Raw genomic sequence first — 8001 nt, 5'->3', positions numbered from 1 at the left:
AAAAAACCATATGCCCTCGTGCCTGCGGCACCTCTCACCTTGACCTACTTATGCAAATGAACATAACACCATGTGACCAACAAACGACAATACAAGTAAAGCATAAATACAAAATAAACCAAATTAACTTTAACAAGAAAAGAAAAGAAATAAATTAGGCTATAAATTAATTCAAACCCAAAATAAACAAAAATAAGAATATAGCTCCAACACTTATATTACGAGAGCGGCTGATATTTATTTTGGCCTGTCTCCTAAGGAGGTCAGTGTAGTAGGTGTCATTAAAAAGCACTCAAAATGCAGATCACTTATACTGTTCTTACTAAAACAAATTTAAATTTATTTAAAAATGTGAAATTTGTATAGGCCTATTCTGTAAATAGCTTTTTAATTTTTATCTTAATTATTCTAATTTTATTGTTTATTTTCATTTTTGTCTTATCTTTCTAAATTATGTTTCATTTATTCACTGTTTCTGAAACTGCTGCAACATGCAAATATTCCCAGTGCAGGATCAGTTTTATTTTATTTTAATCATGTCAGGTTCATAAACAATCTCCATCTAACCATTTCCGCTCTGTTTTAGGTGCACACATTTGCATATTTATATAATATATTTATAATATATGCTTAATATAATATGAAATACTCTAAACAATTCAAATTTGGGCTGTCAGGTTAAAAAGTAACCTGACAGCCCAAATTGAATATTGAAAATTGAATATTTAAAATAAAAATGTAATTTATGTGTGGTTGTTTTTTTTTCATTTTATATTCTTTTACGATACATCTATAAGAAATTGGTTTAAGGAAGTGTAGCTTCAGGCTTAAAATGTTTATCTATCCTAATATGCTGCTAAAACATGTTTCTTAGAGACCAGTGGCCGTTGTAGACCAATTTTATTGAGGGGGCCAGGCTGGGGCCAGTTGTTTTGTCAGAGGGGCACATTCAATCCGGGACAAAAGAGACAAAGGCAATGTTCAAGCTTTCAAATATCTTGTTTAGTATATAACAGTTGTTTGTTTCAGGTTTTGGTCCTGATGAACCGCAGCCTCCTGCCACAGGAGGCAGACTGAAACAGTTTGTGTCCGGGATGGGAGGGGTCAGATGCAATCTTTCCTGCACGCCTCAGAGTCCCGGAGGCATACAGGTCCTGAAGAGATGGAAGGAGACAGCCAATCACCTTCTCTATAGAGCAAGAGGTAACACACATAGAGCTGCAGGACGACAGTGGACATAATTTGATAAATGCTGCCACCTTGTGGTTGAAAGAGACTTTGTACAAAGAGGCAAAGATAAACACATTTTTCAGATATAACAAAGTTCCACCATCTTTTCTACACTATGCATCACTATGCCAATCTTCTTTATTTGCAAACCCTTTTTTTCAACATGTTTCTTAGAGAGCTTGAATCCAGAGACTTGTTGCTTCTGCATTTTTGGAAAGTCTTTAATATAATCCCTTTCGATCCGAAGACAATTCATCATTTGAGGATTTAAATCACTGGGTTTAAACATAACGGACTTTTAACCTTTATTATAAAAAAAATCATAGTCCATAGTTTACCTAACTCACACTGCACATCCCTGCACAAACTAGACTTTGCTGTTAGTACATATCCTTTAATATTCTCTTGACCTTCAGTACTTGTTTTCTAAATACTACAGTTTTTGTTATGTACCAAGATACAAAAGAAAATTCCTTGGATGTGTAAAACCTTGTTGGCAAAAAGGTTTCTGATTTTGATTCTTCTTTAGTAAGTTAGTAAGTATGTTTCTACACATTTTCAAAAATATAATCACTTAATGGTTTTAATTTGACAATGTTTTTAATGTTGATTTCACTGTCTATTTTTATTCACTTTTTATTTTATAAACTTTATTTTACTGCAAAAGACTAACTTTCCATTGGTACTGCTTTGGTTTTACTATGCTTCTGAGTGTTTCAAAAACTCTCCTCTGCAGTGATGGTCGTTGCCACAAACAGCGGCAGGTCAGCGGTAGTTACCGTGGAGGCAGCTGTTGCTAAAAACAGCAGCAAGTGCCCCAGTAAGTCTGTGGCATCTCAGGCTGCCACACAAAGTCCCACTGCTAGCTGCTGATGCCACTATTTGAGCCAGCCATTTCCTGGAGAAAGCCCTGCAACATATACTGCTTCCAAACCCAGGAGTAATGCTGCATGTGGACCAGGTCCATCTCATTCTATGTAAGGAGCAATCTACACTGAGATTTGTGCAAAAAAAATAACGTCAGATATCATTGAAACCAGATTTGGTTATGTGCGGTTGTCAATCTAAAAACTAAATGTGATGCTACAGAGCAACACAAACTGATTAACGTGTTTAGTGTGTTTAAGATACCTTTAAATTTCCCACAATTAAATAAAGCTGAAAGAATTGTGGTACCATGTGAAAAAAATCGGCCATCATTAATCCACTTACGTTCTTCTAGTATGTAGCTGTTGATGAATTATATGAATGACTATGATCTCTCATCCAATGTGTTATGACCTTAACCTCTTCATCCATGTGGTTGGATAATGTGTCCATGCTGATGATCCTGTTTAACTGTGACTCTGGGCATGTACAAGCACTGTGAAGAGACGAACATCATCCTAGAGGTCAATGTGAGCCCTGCAGTGGCGGTTCTAGACCAATTTTATTAAGTTGGCCAGGCTGGGGCCAGTTGTGTTGTCAGGGCCCGTGTCCACCAAAGCGTTTTTTCTGACGCCAGCGTCAACTCATTCCAATGAAAGCGCCGCGTTTTTCCAAGCTGGTATAAATGGCAGGAGCGTGACGAGGCGCTGAGTGCTGAGCGTTTTTTTCCGGTTGCCGAGAGTTGAAAAATGTTCAACTTTGGGAAAAACGCTGCGCTCGTCACTGTCACTTTTTACTCAGCTGTCCAATCACAGTGCAGGAGGGGCGGGACAAACACTGCGCCCTCGCTCGTGAAATGTCATGAACCCGCATACGGACAGTCTGTGCACTCATGTTTCAGCCTTCTCTTCATGCAGAGCAAAGGCCAGAGCAAGTTGGCCTACATACTTTGTGGTGATATTTTTACATTCACTAAAATTAATAGGCTACCCGACTTGCAACACATCGCCTCCACGGAAATTATGTATGTATGTATGTATGTATAAAGCTACTGTTATTGCTTTTTGTGTATGAAAAGTGCTGTTTAAATGCAATGCATTATTAAATTTGCGCCATCAGAGCGGGGGCGTCCCTCTCTAACTTCAAGAAGCTCTTGAAAACGAGAAGACTTCCTCTTATAACACCTCTAACTCCTAACCTCTAAAATGCACTTCCTGTGCTCTTCTTCTTCTATCCCCTACATTTATCTTGTATTGATTGCATTTTTTGTTAACTCTTACTTCCTTCCCTATTTGATGCTCTGTTGATGCTTGTATGTTGTTCCTCAACATACTTATTATAATTTACCCTTTAAGGAGGGGGACTCCTTAAAGGGTTAGGGTTAGTCCTAACCCTAACCCTCCATGCAATGGAAACATGGATTACAAGGACAAAATATTGTCTACAATGCTGCATACAGTTTAATGTACATTTCGTTGCAAGGAAGATATATTACCAGATACCAGATTTTAAAACCAGGACACAGAGATGGGCTGGACATTTTCTCAAGAGTTGGGATCATTAGGATTTTATTGACACACTTGTATTGGTAATCCTTATTGGTTCAGTTCTTTATCGATGCTCTTATCAGTCCTATTTATTACTAAATCACTGCATATATTATTAAAAGAAAAAAGTATTAACTAAATGTATCTAGAATAGTATCAAAGTCACTAATATCTCACTGGAAACAAATCTAACATGTCAGTAAAATAAATCATATTCCTGACATCAACATACTGAGTGAAGTTTAGAAAGAATGAACAGCTCAGTCCCTCCTCTCCTGCTCCTCCCTCTGCTGCTGCTGCTGGTGGTAGAGAGGAATTTCTGTCTCAGCCACCAGCTCAGTTTATACTGTGCCATATTTTAATGTAAGTGGCAAACTAAGCTGAACAGTTACTAAAGACAGACACTTTCATTGTAGCTTGTTTGTAACAATAAGCCATTATCCGAACTAGCGCTGTGCTTGTGGAAAAACAAAACACAGCTGCGATGGATGAGAGACTGAGCAGATTAAAACATTGTGTTTATTAAACAGGAGTTGGTAAAGAATTGGCTTTTTACTTGCTAAGTTTTTATTGCACCACGTACATACACTAACCAGCGTAGTTGTCAATGTCCGCAGATCAGCTGGCTGACTTCGATCCGTGTGTGCACGTGCGCATGCGCGGAGGCGCTCTGCAGACCCAGGAGCGGGAGAGGCTGCAGGTCGGACAGTTAGGCTATGTTGAGCCTTGATTGGCGGTGATCGGTACAGTGCATGTGAAACTCAACCCTGATGATAAGGAAATGATATAGCTCACTCTTTAGCGACTTCCATTCACTATAGGCCTACATGTAGTTTACTTTTGTTGTTATATATATTAGATTATGGGCTGGGCCACATGCTTCAGGCGGATGTGGCCAGCGGCCGCCAATTCAGTGGGGCTACTGTAGACTTTTCGTTCAGTGTGGGGGCCATAGGGGGGTCCAAGGTCCAAGGTGGCCCCCCCCCCCCAGAACCGCCACAGCACCCCTGCGTTTCAGGCGTTTTTGTATTCAACAATATACAAATATGTCTGTGGAAAATATTCTTGCATATTTTTTAACTGTGTTAGGTGTGTGTGATGCTCCAGTCTTCCTCTGCACAATTGGTGGCTCGGTGTCGGTGTATACCATAGACAGTATATTACTGGACGAGGCCACCCCGCTGATTTGAGTGGAGAGCAGTGAAGCCGGTTTTGGACCAATAAAATACTACGGGTGCGTTCCGGTCGCCCTGTAGTTCCCTGCTAAGTGGACTGCGCAGGGTATTCGGGCATTTTAAGTGAGATTCCAAACCGCAGGGAGCACAACATGTTCACTTCAAAGTGCACTGTGAACTGTGTAGGGAAGAAGGGAACAACGGTTCATCAGTTCGCAGGAAGTTGATAAGAAAGATTACCCATAAGCCTTTGCGCCTCATAGGAGCTAACAATAGAGCAGACCACAGAGTTTGTATAGCTGTAATTATTGTCATTGTAACTAATGTTATCATTATTTATGATTATTTCAGAGGTTGACGCTGCTTATCTTGTAAATTAATCCAATGACATTCATTCACAAGTTACATACATTTTAATAGAATATAAATAGAAGAAGTTATGGAAATATAAGTTTTGTAATTGTATCAGTTTGTTTTAACATATATTCAATATTTAATTTCAGTAAATGTTCACAGTAGCAGCGGGTATCCGGCAGAACTTACGTGTGCTTTGATGATGTTGCAGGGTGTTCCGAATGGAAACATTTTGTTCCCTTAACCGACATTCCCTGAGCAGGGAGCAGGGATTACTGTTTATATACACTGTGGATCGGAACGCAGCCTACCACAGGGCCACTTCCTGTTGGCACCAGCGTCTACTGCGCATGATCGCGCAGCATAACCGCGGATTAAATACATAGAACAACTGCAGGAACACCGTAATTCTGGTAGCGGTACAAATGCGCCAACAAAAAGTTTCATGGCTCAGTGTGTTTGACTCGGATCATCACTGTTTAATCAGCCCACCTACAAGGTTCACCTGTCAAACACCAAAGCAGATGATTGCTCTGATAGTTTGTTTTGTTGATTGCCGAGAGTTTATAATCTAAGCAATACGGTTACATCTCTCATGTGCAACGGGGTGTCACAGGGTTTTGACATCATTTTTGGGCCTACATGGATCCCTCCTGCAGGCTTAGGTCGACTTCACTGTCCGAACTCTGGCTTACCCCCTTGGTGGATACCAAAAGAAAGGGGACTTGCACTTCCTGGCAACGTGGACACTCATTGGCTATTGTAAGGCATGGAATTTTCTATTGGGTCAATTAAGTTGTCACTCAAAAAGTCAACATGTAGACGTGTTTTTTGTTTACATGCTAGCTGTAGTTAGGCTAATATAAAGCGAAGCAATAGCAGTCCGTGTGTATTTATTGAAATAATAATGCGTTTTGGACTAAATACTTTACTGGATTGGATTATCTGGACCTTTGCCAACATAACCAGGCCATTTTTGTGGAATGTAATCCACCGGTGGAGTACGGCTTCACAGATAAGTGGTGTCAATTTTGATAATAGGCAGTCCTTGAAGTGGGCCACCGATACCAGTAAGTTACTTCTACATTTTGCTCTTTGGCGTCCCGGGACTTTTCTTGCGTACTGGTGGGCTCTATGTGGGAGAGGGTCCAGCTGCAGCCAGCAGACAAACGTGACGGAAACTATTAAAAAAGTCTGCAGAGTGCATGGCTCAATCCCAATGTCCCCCTAAGCCCTAAAGCCCTGAACCCTCACAGACTTTACTGACATCACTTGGAAAGCGATTGGCTCCAAGGGCTCAAAATGCTGTAAACAGGAACGGGAAAGCACTTTGCCACATTATCAGGTTACCTTGAGGATGCTGAGTTGCACACTATTTATTTTATGCTTTTGCCTCATTTTAAGTCCTGCAGGCTCTTGCCCTCCAGAGTAGAGGAGAGGTAAATGTAAAAATGTATTTGTCAATAATCAATACACTATTGTTGGTCAAAACAGCATCATTAAGCAAAAACTAAAATAAATACTTGAATAAAGTGTGTATGGTGATTGCATTCCTCTGACTTCATGTGTTCTATCATCTTAAGTTAAGAAAAATTCTAACAATGTTAACATCACCAGTTTGGATGCTTGTTTGTTTACCGTTTTCTTCTTCTTCTCTTATAACGCAGATTTGCTGGGATTTTTGTCTCGCTTCCGGGCTTCCCCTGGTAACTTCCGTGTGTCACGTCATACCGCTATGAACTGTGGGCAATTCCCTCAGGCGAAGTCTGCAGAAATGCGGACTTACGAAAGGGTCTAAAAACGCGGAGTAGAGATACATCATGAGGAAAACTCAAGAATAAAAAGGTGGAAACTAGATGGAGCAGATTGGGACACATTTCAAAAATTATGTAAAAATAAGTGTGAGAGTTTAATCAGAGAAGATTTATCAGATGGGGACCAATGTAATAAAAAGTTGGTGGGAGTCATTATAAATGCAGCAGAGGAAACGATACCAAGAAGTACAGGGAGCAGAGTGAAAAAGAACATACCATGGTGGGATGTAAATTGTAGCAAAGCTATTAAAAGAAGAAACAAGGCATTTAGGCAGTTAAAAAAACATCATTCAATAGAGACATTAATTAATTACAAAAGATCACAGGCCATAGTCCGGAAGATTATAAGAGCAGCAAAACGTGCATACTGGAGGGATTACTGCAATAAGATCACTGGCTGATATATGGGGAATGGTTAGAAAAATGAGTGGAATCAGAAGGTGTTATATAATACCAGTCTTAAGTGGCAATAAAACAGCAATCAGTAATGTGGAGAAGGTAGAAATGTTGGCAGAAATATTAGTTAAAGTACACAGTTCAGATAATTTATTAGTCGAAGCCAGAAAGTGCAGAGATAACACTCTTGCCATGAACCCAGGTGTCAATATACAGAAGAGCACAACAACTGATGATTTAGATGTACCATTTAGCTTATTTGAGTTAAGGAGGGCTATCTCAAAGACAAGACAATCATCTCCAGGGAACAACTGGGTGTTGGACTTCATATTTGGCAGGGCAATAGAGGTCAGGGTGGGCACAGAATATTCAAGACTCTATAAAGTTGAAAATGGTACTCCACAAGGAAGTGTGTGTAGTCCAGTACTATGTAACATCATGATCAATGATATTTTTGAAAAAGTGGAAAGAAGTATTGGGAAGTCCTTGTATGCAGACGATGAAATAACTGGGGTTTTAGGGTGTCGGGTGCAAAGACACAAGTGATATGTTTTTCCAGGAGACATAAAGAAGTGTCCTTAAAATTATATGATCAAACCCTCGAACAAGTAAAAGTTA

At 39.8% G+C, this 8001-nt stretch overlaps 1 long non-coding RNA gene across 1 annotated transcript in view; it reads right to left on the bottom strand.

Annotated features, from left to right (window-relative positions):
- The window catches only part of LOC123973090, a 9204-nt gene that overhangs the window by 432 nt on the left and 771 nt on the right, over positions 1 to 8001 (bottom strand). The gene's annotated exons all lie outside the window — the stretch shown is intronic.

Source organism: Micropterus dolomieu, linkage group LG06 (assembly GCF_021292245.1).
Source record: "Micropterus dolomieu isolate WLL.071019.BEF.003 ecotype Adirondacks linkage group LG06, ASM2129224v1, whole genome shotgun sequence".
Lineage (NCBI taxonomy): Eukaryota > Metazoa > Chordata > Actinopteri > Centrarchiformes > Centrarchidae > Micropterus > Micropterus dolomieu.
The sequence above is the reverse complement of the archived record's forward strand: the minus strand, read 5'-3'. Positions and strand labels throughout refer to the sequence as shown.